The sequence below is a fragment of the Sceloporus occidentalis genome, unplaced genomic scaffold, assembly GCF_023333645.1.
Source record: "Sceloporus occidentalis isolate IW3139 unplaced genomic scaffold, rSceOcc1.0.p SCAF_6, whole genome shotgun sequence".
Taxonomy (NCBI): Eukaryota; Metazoa; Chordata; class Lepidosauria; order Squamata; family Phrynosomatidae; genus Sceloporus; species Sceloporus occidentalis.
Genome location: NW_028316986.1, coordinates 5,469,991 through 5,481,488, shown reverse-complemented (window position 1 = coordinate 5,481,488; position 11,498 = coordinate 5,469,991).

Genomic DNA, 11,498 nt, shown 5'->3' with positions numbered 1-11,498 from the left:
TGGAGCAGCAGCAGCAACGGATGGGATTTGCAGAAGGGTCTCTGCTTTTGAGCTTTTTGTGGGGTAAGGGCCAACCTTTTTTTCTTTCCCCTCGGATGTCCTACATTTTGCAGCGCCTTTGTCCTCCTTGGCGGTTGTGCCATCTGGCCATCCTGGTCTGGAGGGGGTTTTGGGGAAAGGGGCAGAGAAACAACCCAGCTCTCTTCATCGAAACAGCTTGGCAGGGACGGGGGGGGGGTCAAGAAGAGATTTACTGTATATCTATATCTATGCATATATGCTTTAATATGGGTGTGTTAAATACATATAATATACACACACACACACACACACACACACATATACTCTATATACTTTAAATATATATATGCTTTAATATGTGTGTGTTAAATGTATGTATATATCTATAGATAGATAGATAGATAGATAGATAGATAGATAGATAGATAGATGATAGATAGAGATTTATATATAATATATACTTTAAATATATATATGCTATAATATGCATTATATAGATAGATGGATGGATGGATGGATGAATATATTTAACACACATGCATATTAAAGCATATATGTGTGCTTCAATGTGTGTGTTGTGTGACTTCCAGTCTTTTCCGACCTGCGGTGGCCCTAAGGCCCTTTGCAAAGTCCGGGGGTTTTCTTGGTAAGGTTTGCTCAGAGGAGGCTTGCCCTTGCCTTCCCTTGAGGCTGAGAGAGTATGACTTGCTCAAGGTCTCCCAGTGGGTTTCAGGGCTGAGCTGGGAATCGAGCCCTGGTCTCCAGAGTCAATCTAGCTATCTATCTATCCATCCATCCACATACATACTTACACACACACACACACACACATATATATATATATACAGAGAGAGAGGGAGAGAGAGAGAGAGATAGGAAAGCAAAGACAATGGAGGTCAGTCAAAGGAGCCAGAAAACCTCTCTGCCTAGAGGCAGTCTACCTTCAAGCCTGGAGAGAGATGAGGGTTGGCATCCAGCTGGAGGAGGAGGACGAGGGCAAGGGGCCACTGGGCTCTGGCTGGGGGTCTTTTTCAGTCCCCTGGATGGCTTTGGGGGCAAGTCATGGGGGAAGGGGCCATGCCTACTTGGCTGCAGGTTTGGAAGGCTGCGGTGTTTTTTTTTTGGGGGGGGGGGGAGACGCCTAGGGGAAAAAGTGACTTCTAGTTTCCCCTTGCCTGGGGGCTTGGGGAGATCAAGGCTGGAGGAAGGGTGGGGGGGGGGGTAAGATGGGGCCGCCTTGAAGGCAAGACAGGGGAGGTGGCGGGGCAGGGGCCTTGGGGGGGCCTCCTTGCGTAGACACGTGTCTGTGTCTTGCGTGTGAGCGCGCGTGCCCGTGCCCCTGCGGGTGCCCAGAGCCAGAGCCCGCTGCGCGCTCGCCTGCCAGCCAGATGCATTGCAGGGTCTGGCAAAGAGAGCAGAGAGTGGTCTGGTTTTTATGGGGGGGAGGACTTAAAGCGGGATGAAATCGCTATTGTTGCTGGTTCAGTGTCAGGGGGAAAGGGGGCAGGCATCATCAGCCCCCAACCCAAAGAAAGAGCTGTGTCTCTGTGTGTTTGTGTTGCTGTCCTGGAGGTAGGTGGCTTTGCAAGCATTGCAGTCCAGAGATACCAAGGATTTTTTTTGGGGGGGGGGGTAATTTAATTCCCCCCAAAGAAAGCTAATCTGGGGTGACCCTGCCCCCCAAAGGCTAGGAAGGCTTGGCAATGGGCAGGAGAGGCAGGGGTGGGGTGGGGGGCTTTGGAGGAGGTGGAGGAGGTTGTGGGGGGGTGGCGTTGTCCTTCTCTCTCCTCCCCCCCCTCCTTTGGCTGCTGCCTTTCGCATGAGGGATCTGGGGCTTGACAAAAGGGGGAGAGCACCAGCCACTGCCCCTCCCTCTTCATCGCCATGCCCTCCCTCCCATCTTTTTCGGTTATACATCATTTTTTATTTTTGGACCACTCGGGACCTTCGCTTGGAAGGATGGACTGCGGCAGGCGGAGGACGAGGGCAAACAGGGTTATGGTCCTCTCCATCTTTCTCTCTCTCTCTTTCTTTCTTTCTTTCTTCCCTTCCTTCCTTCCTTCCCTCCTCCTTTTCTCCATTGTGAGCCTTACACACACACACACTCTCACACTTGCAGGCCTGCCTGGGTCTCCTTTTGGCGTTGGCCAGAGTATCCTTGCTTCCATCCCTGCATCCCAGCCCAGAATATCCTTGCATCCCTGCATGACAGCCCAGCGCATCCTTGCCTCCTTCCCAGAGCATCTTTTAATGCCTGCATCCAAGCCCACAGCATCCTTGCCTCCATCCCTGCATCCCAACACAGAGCATCCGTGCATCCTTGCGAGCATCCTTCTATCCCTGTATCCCAGCCCAGACCATCTTTGCATGCTTGATTTCCAGCCCAGAGCATCCTTGCATCCCAGCACCAAGCATCTTTCTAGCCCTGCATCCCAGCCCTGAGCATCCTTGCCTCCATCCCTGCATCTCAGCCCAGAGCATCCTTTAATCCCTGTATCCCAGTTTAGAGCATCCTCGCATCCTCACTTCCCAGCCCAGAGCATGCTTCTGTCCCTGCATCCCAGCCCAGAGCATCCTTGCCTCCATCCCTGCATTCCAGACCGACATCTGCAGCATCAGGACCAGCCACAGGGAGGAGGAGAACAACAACACCTATCGCCCACGAGCAGCCGCTGGACCAGAGGACAGGGATGCAGCTCAAGGGGGAGGTAAGAGAAACCAACACCACCCCAATTGGGGATGTCCACCCCACCCTCTGTTTGTGGGGTACATCTGTTGAAGGTTGGGGAGCAGCTGAGAGAGAGAGAGAGAGAGAGAGAAGGCCCCACTGCCCATTGCAGCATCCAGCGCCTGCAAAAGTCCTTGAGAACAAAGACAATCCTACTGCAGCATCGCCTCTCTCTCTCTCTCTCTGCATCCCCCCCTTCCACATTTCCATTGTTTGCAGCCAGGGATGGAGAGAGGACAAGGTTGGGAGGGGAAGCAGAGGGGCAAATTGGGGGGTTGAGGGGAAAGACAAGAAGACACCCCCTTATCCTGGGACACACACCCTTTGCACCTTTCTCCCCCTTCCCAGATTTGTAGATCTAGGTCAAGGGGGGTTCTCCTTGTTTTTTCTGCTGCCTCCTCCTCCTTCCTTCCTTCCTTCCTTCCTTCCTTCCCTTCTTCCCTCCTCTGGATCAGGACCCATATAGGAGCTGGCAAAGGCCCTTCTCTGCGTGTTCACAGCGGACCTTGATTTAAATGTCCATACAATTAAGGCACGCGGTGAATGCTAAGAACGGGGCTCAAAGGACTTCACCAGCAGCAAGAAGGACAGAGCAATGATGGGCTCCCCTCCAAAAAGAAAAAAAAGGGCAAGAAAGGGTCTGAAAGGGTTGTGTGCTGGTGTGCATGTGTGTGGCATGCAAGGGGGCCACAACTCAGCCAAAGGGCAGCACCTTCGCCAGACTCCCTATAAAAAGACCTGAATTTCAATGGCGTCTTACTCAGAAGGAAGCCTCATTGTGACTCATGGGATTTGACACCCCCAGGTAAGTGCGTAGGATGTTCATTGCCTTCTGATCTGTCCTTTCAACCCTCACCCTGCCCCCTCCAAAGACACACACACACACACACACAAAACGCACATACACAAACACAGAGGGACTTGAATGTGCTTAATTTTGCCAGACGAAGGAGCTGGATCAGGGCCAGACCATCCCCTCCCCTCCTTGCAAGCTTATTCTAGTACATCTAGTACATCTCCTATTCTAGAGCTCCCTCCCTCCTCTTGGGGTGGTGTTCTCTTTCCTGTGGAGGTCAGATCCTGCGCAAGGTTTACGTAAGTGTAGGTCCTGTCTGAGTTCAGTGGGACTTGCTCTCCGGGAAAGAAGTGCATCTCCCTTAGAAGCGTTTAATATATATTTTTAAATGTTTATTCTCTTGCAGCCAATAAACCCTTTGCATGGCGTTGAGTTTCTCCCCCAAGCTGCAGTCATGGCCCGCCTGCCTAACCATAACAACTAGCTTGAAAAGATTTTGTGCGGTGGCAATGGCAAGAGCAGCAGGATGGGTCTTGCTCTGCAGTTCTTTGCAGCATCCTGAAGGATGCTTACAGTGAATGCATTGTGGTTGGTTTTTCTTTTTCCTTTTTAAAAAATTAAACTGCCTTGCATTTAGGAAAAAGAGACTAAAATATTTGCTCAAATCTGACTGTTGTTTCACAGCTTCTTCACCTTGGGCTTCAGGAAAGACAATCCAACCCTTGGCAAGGCAGGAGGGACAGTTTTAAACTGACAGGGCAGGCTGGTGTCCAGCCTGGAAATGATGCAGCCTTTTTTCTGCATCACATACTCCCCAATTATTCTGCAAGTGACAATGCAATCCTATATATGTGTCCACTCAGGAATAAGCCCCATTGAGTTCAGTAGGGCTTGCTCAGAGGCAAGTGGGGTCAGGATAGCGGCCAAAACTGCAGGTGCTCAATGAGCAAAAAGGCAATGAACTGTAACCAAGAACAGATTGACAGATAATACCCCCTCAAAAAAATTACATGTATTTATATTCCATGTAAGCAGGAAAAGAGATGGATAGACAAACAACAGAACATCTTGATGGATGGAAGGATTATATATAATTTATAGATATCAAATTATGCATTTATAAAGAAAGTACATTAAACAGGGAGCTGTTGTATAGGAAATGATTTAAATCAAGGTTAGGATCCAGCCAAGTTAAGCATTTTAAGCTCCAGTGCTATGAACCGTGATGTTTTAAAATAGTTATAACTGAAATCAAGGGGAGTTGCAATGGCTTCACAATGCTTTGTGGCTCTGGTTTATTGTAGTGTATGCGTATTATGGTGTGTGTGTGTGAGAGAGAGAGAGAGAGAGAGAGAGAGAGAGATTAGGTGGGATGCAATTTACCTCACATTGAAATCAATGGTAAAACTCCCTTCCATTTTAATGATAGGTATGATTGAGATATAAGCAGCAGCATTCATACAATTCTAATGCAGCTGTAAAGCACATTATACCTACTCACAGGGCTGCCATCCAGAAACGTTGAACGTGACGTAAGTCGTTGGCTTTAACGCACTGACACAAGTATATGCTTGTGTGATTCATGTATACATTTATATCCATTATCCGCGCGCGCGCGCACACACGAGTCATATACATTTGCATTTATTATCAGTTTACACATATGCACACGCAAACACACACACATAAGCATGCATGGCAGGCTTTGTTAGGATACGTTGTTTAACCTAAAAGGTTATACAATTTCTATTCGTGATTTGTTATTTGTAAGGGTTTGAAAATGGTAAGAAAAGACATTGAGTCTTCTTCAGGATGATATAAATAGCATATCAGACTATTGGCTTGGCAATTATTATTTTTAAAATAACAACATTTGGAATATTTATTGTGCTTTTCAAGCAAACAGATTGCCCTCTCTCACCAATCTCTCTTTGCAATTTTACCACTCCAATTTTATTTTTGGGAAATCCACTGTAGCTGCAATTGGTATTCAGTTATTATGACAGCAAGGGCGTCTTTTAGAAGGCAGCATTGAGAGGACAGATCAACATGTTTTTAAAAAGGAAAGCTTGCAATTCCCCCCCCCCCAAAAAAAAAAACCTAATCCAGAGTCAGAATAAATGCATGCTTATTAAAGTTTGCAATTTAATTTAATTTAATTTTTTAAATTAATCCAGATCAGAATAAATGCAATCCTTGGGAGCTTTAAACCCAAAGGAAAATGAGGATTGGGATGAGAGGCTATTGAAGAGATAGCTAAATCTCTCCCTCCATCCTTTAAATGAAGGTGGAGGAGGGGGAGAATCATATAATTTAAATCCAAAGGGCAAGGGAGAGCCCCATATGCAGGGGTCGAAGCTGGATGGCAGTCTCTTTGGGGGCACGGGTGTACCATTTGTTCCCTTTGTATGGTAATAGGGATCCTGGCCCCTTCTTCGCACACCCCTCACCCCCAACAGCTGCCCCAGTTTTTTTTCCATAATGGGGACCAATTACTCTCCAGATCTGGACCCCTCCCACTGTTCAATTCATTATTCAAACCCCCCTTTCCCCACCACTGCAAGGGAGAGAAGGCAGCCGAGCGGGGGATATAATAAACCAAATCATTTCTAAAAGAAAAGGCGAGGGAGGAGGAGGAGGAGGAAGAAGGGAGAGCCCCACTGGCTCTGCAAAAGGAGGGGTAGGGGGAGAAAATGGCCCAGGGACATGGAGCAAAAGAGGCTGGACCAGACAAAGCCAAGGCAGGAATGAAGGACCCCAACCTCACCGTGACTTGGAGGGCCTGGTTAGTGGCAGTCCATGGACGGCCTTCCTTTGCAGGGAAATTGGAACAAGGGTAGCAGGATGTAAAAGGGAAGGGAAGTGCGATCAGAGCGAGGAGGTTAGAACTCCCCTTGACCATATTATTATTATTGTTATTGTTATTATTGCTGCTACTAAGGCTATCATCCACCCCAACCGATTTGCTGCACAAGAAACCCAAAAGAGTATCTTGTTGACACAGTCGTGCCAAAAAAAAAGTGATTCCGCTGGCATAATGAAAAGATCCAGTTTTATAGTGGGAACGAGGGACCTTTTGCAATCGATTTTGGAATCGGAGTGAAGCCGAATTGGAAATCGCATTATACTGCCAATGGGAATGAGGTCTTGGGCTGGATTGGGCCTCTTGCTCAAGATCAAGTCACAAGAAAGAATGGCAGTGGTTTCCAGGAAGGCCTGGTTCAAAAGCCCCATCACAGGAGACATAAAAATGACAGTGGAGTAGAAAAGCCTTATTATGGATGGAGAAGATGCCTATTCTAGCCCAAGTAGAGAAACAGCATGGCATGTTGCTTTGAGCGTTGGACTACGACTCTGGAGACCAGGGTTTGATTCCCAGCTTAGCCACAAAACCCATTGGGCATGTCATGCCCTCAGCCTCAGGGGAAGGCAATGGCAAACCTCCCCTGAACAAATCTTGCCAAGAAAACCCATGATATGGTGGCCTTGGGGTCGCCATCAGTTTGAAGTGCCTTGAAAGCACTTCACACGCAGCTCTCCAAGGAAGCTTCTTCAAGGACAAGTGATTTGTCCCCCTTTGAGTGTGTTTGTATACCTTCAAGCCATCTGTCTACTTATGGTGACCCTGTGAATTTGAGAGGTTTTTTCTTAAGCAAGAAATGCTTAGATTTTTGCCATTTCCTTCCTTTGGAATATAATCCGCAGTATCTGATATTCCTTGGGAGTCTGAATTATTGTCTACTCCATCCAGCAAGAGCCATAGTGATTTGCGCGTTGGACTATGACTCTGGAAACCAGGATTCAAATCCCTACTTAGCCAAGAAAATCGACTGTGTGGCCTTGGGCCAGTCATACTCTCTCAGCCTCAGAGGAGGGCAAAGGCAAACCCCTTCTGAACAAACCTGGACAAGAAAGGCCCATGATAGGGTTGCCTCACGGTTGCCATAAGTCAGAAATGAATTGAAGGCACACATCAACAACATCAGCAGCTGTCCAGTGAATGTGGTCTAGTGGATAGAGTTTCAAACTAGGACTCAGAAGAACTAGGTTCAAGTCTCCACTGAGCCATTAAACTTGCAGAGTGGTTATTTTTTTGTGGCTTTTCGGGCGATGTGGCCATGTTCTAGAAGAGTTTATTCCTGACGTTACAGAGAATGTGGCATGGAAGAGAGTTGGGGGGATGTGTGTCTGTGTGTCTGTGTCTGTGTGTGTGTTGTGTGTGTGACCCTGGGTATATACCCAACCCTCTTCCATGCCAGCATACTCTGAAGATGCCAGCCACAGATGCTGGTGAAACGTCAGGAATAAACTCTTCTAGAACACGGACACAGAGCCCAAAAATCCCACCAAAAACTATGGTTGCTGGCCATGAAAGCCTTCGACTTCACATTGCAGAGTGATTGCTGGCCACCTATTCGCTCACTCAGCAAGGCCTACCTCATCGGGTCTTTGCTGTGAGGATAAAGTGGGAAAGAGGAGACTCATGTCTACCACTTTAAGCACTTGCATTCCATAAATAATAATAATTCTAAATTACTCATCCCAGACCCAGACAGGGACACATCTTTCCCAGAGGCTTCTGCCTTTCCTCTGGAGGAGATGTTTTCAACCCCAGGGGCCTGTTTCATGCAAAATATGTTCTATCAATGATGTATAAAGGACCCCTTATTCAACTGCAACCTGTGTCCAATGATGGAATGAATGTGTGCAATTACCTTGCGTTCCCTCAAACCTTGGGCACGTTCTCAAGTAACTAGTTTTTAGTTCAACTTCAAGCTAATTAATTGCCTGTTGCCAGTCAGTTGAGCATTGACTTCACCTCCTTAAGGTTACAATACTAAACATACTTATATGAGGATTAGCACTGAACAAGGAAAGGCTTCCTTACGAACAGAGAATTGAACTATAAATGCATTAAACTGTCCAGTTGAAGAAGTTGGTGAGGACTTAAACTGGGAACTGCCCCATAGATCTCAATAGGGTCCCTTCCTTCTGTAGATTTTATTGCATTTCACTGCAATGATAAGAGTGGCTTGATTCCATAGAAATTATTTAGGTGCTGGTTATTATGATTTTAATGTGTTATGGTTGTTTTAATCTTATGTTTAAACCTATGTGTTTAACTGGTTTTATGCATTTAGTTATATATTGCATTTTAATCTGTGTTGTATCTCTCCTCAGCCCTGGGGAGATGTGGGTAAGAAATAAAATAATTATTATTATTATTATTATTATTATTATTATTAAGATTTATTATTATTAAGATTTAGGCCTGTTCTTGTAAAGGCCATTAGCTCCAGTGCCTTAGGAAAGGCACAGCATTATAGGTTAAAGCATCATGCATCCTCTAACCCCTTTTATTTCTTTCATTTAGAAGTTTCTATCTCCCTTAGAGCCCTTGCAGAATGAAAACTGAACCATTTCCATAAAACCTGTGAAGGTTTTCAGGCGGGAAATAAAATGGTAGGATAATCCAGAGAAAAGCAGCGATTAAAAGGATGATAAATTTGTACTCTGTGGATTTTGGATTTGCAGTTTTCTTTCCTTCTGCAGAAACCTCCTCCCTGGTCCAATGAAATCGCAATAAAGAGATGGGGGAAATCAGCTCATGTGAAGGTGACCTTGCAGAGGCAAGAGGAACAGTAACATTGCAATCCGAGGCACGCTTCATTTGGGAAGCAGATCCATTAAATGCAGAGGGACTTTGTCTGAACATAGATAGGATCAGAGTGCAAGACTTACAGAGTTTAAGAGAGATGAAAACTGGGATCAAACTCAGCTGGGCCACTCAGCCTGTTCATATATTGATCTACATGCCAGGATTGCAAAGTGGTTTGGATATTGGACTACTGCTTCGTCTACACTGTAGAATGGATGCAGGTTGACACCACTTTAACTGTCATGGCTCAGTGCTATGGAATTCTGGGATGTATAGTTTTCTGAGCTATTTAGTCTTATAATATAATATAATAAATTCTCTGTCATAGAGCTCTGATGCCACAACAAACTACAAATCACAGGATCCCATAGGATGGAGCCATGACCGTTAAAGCCTTGACAAACTGCATTAATTTTGCAGTGGGGTAGGTCAGGGTTTGATTCCATACTAGGCCATGGAAACCCACTGGGTAACCTTGGGCAAGTCACACACTCTCAGCCCCAAAAAACCCTGTTATAGGGTCGCCTTAGGGTCACCATGAGTCGGAAATTACTTCAAGGCACACAACAACAACTACAAGCATGCCTTTTTATGTATGCATCTTTATCTTTTTTTAAAAAAAAAATCTAAATGTTTACCTGACATGGTTCAATGCTATGGAATTCTGGGACTTGTAGTTTTGGGAGATATTTAGCCTTTTCTGTAGGCGCTCTCTAGTGCCACAACTAAACCCAATGACCCAGTGGATCTCCTCCTTTCCAGCAAAAGGGTTTAGGCCTATTGTAATAAATATTTTACTGCCTTCCTCATATATCCTCAAGGATGATCTAAGGAGAACGTCTTTCAGTGGACTGTCCATTCTTGGGGTGAGTAGAGGCCTGATGCAGAAGGCCATTCCTTGAGTTAGTGTCATTCTCATTGCCTGGTCTGAGGAGGGATACTCAACTCAGGGGCATCAATAGTAGGGTTCAGAGAGTATGGGACCCACCAAGTTGCACCCTAAGGGAGGGTGACACCACTGCTCCCCAAATATCTCCCTTTTGATAAAAATGGCTGCAGTGTTTGCCTGCATCCCTTTAAAACACTGGAGCTGAACAGAAGAGATAGTGCGAGTCGAGTGGGACAAGGCTCACTGGGAGGAGAAAGGAGAGGCCTCATTCTTATTAATTCTTATTGAACAGTCTTTACAAAACATGTAACTGTGCACATGTAACTATATGATATTGTAATTTAAAGATTTAATTTTGCTAGTTCAAGTCACAACTATTGTAGTCTATTACATTCAGTGATGGATGAGAATTTCAATTTATGAGTAATATCAATACAAAAAACATCGTATGGTGTGGTATGGGGGGAGGTCAATGGAGGGCTATGACACCATGAGTTACTGCGCCGGGTGACGCCAACCCCAGGGACGCCCCTGGCTCAGCTGGCAAGATTTAAATTCGCAGAGGGGGAGGGAAGCGGCCAGAGCCTGCAATTAAATTGGACAGCTTGAATCCAGAGAAGGAGAAGCCTGTCTTGACTTCATTGCCCACTCCAGCCTTTCTTTTTCACCCAAACTGGAAGGTCGGCAACCAAGAGTTTAGGCTTCAGGGTGTGTTTTTTATTTCCTTTTATTTTTTTGCAGGGCCCGCAAAAAGATGCTTCTTCTCACTTTGAGCAGAGATCTCATGGTTATGTTCTCTCATTAGACTCTGCAAATGGAGGAAGCCTCCCTTTGCACACTAATACAAATAACGGCACAAGGTTTTTCCTTTCTTTTGCATCTTACCATAGCAAATATATTAATGTAAATCCTGCACAGATTAAAATCTGGAATATTAAAATACTGGATTTATTGTATATCCCACCTTTCTCCCAAAATGGGTTTCAAGGCGGCTTGAATCTACACACACACACACACACACACACACACACACACACACCTGTGTGTGTGTGTGTGTGTGTTTTAAATTGGAAGCATTTATCATTTTACCCTCCCAGATGGTGCAAAGCAAGGCAATAATAAAACATTATTTAACAAGAGATGAAAGATTAACTAAAAGCAACTCTGTGAAAGAACAGGTTTTAAAATCAAGGGCCACACACAGAATAGAACAGTTTGGACAGCTCAGTAAAAATGGTACTAACCTGGCCTTCTTTGGGAAGACATTCACCAGTCAAGGTGCCACTTTAGGAAAGGCCCTGTCTTGCATACTGTTCAACCAAGTCTCTCAAGGTAGTCAGACAAACAACAGGATCTATGTTGGAGATCTGTCATTCTGGAGGCTATTAGGTATCTCTGGCTTGAA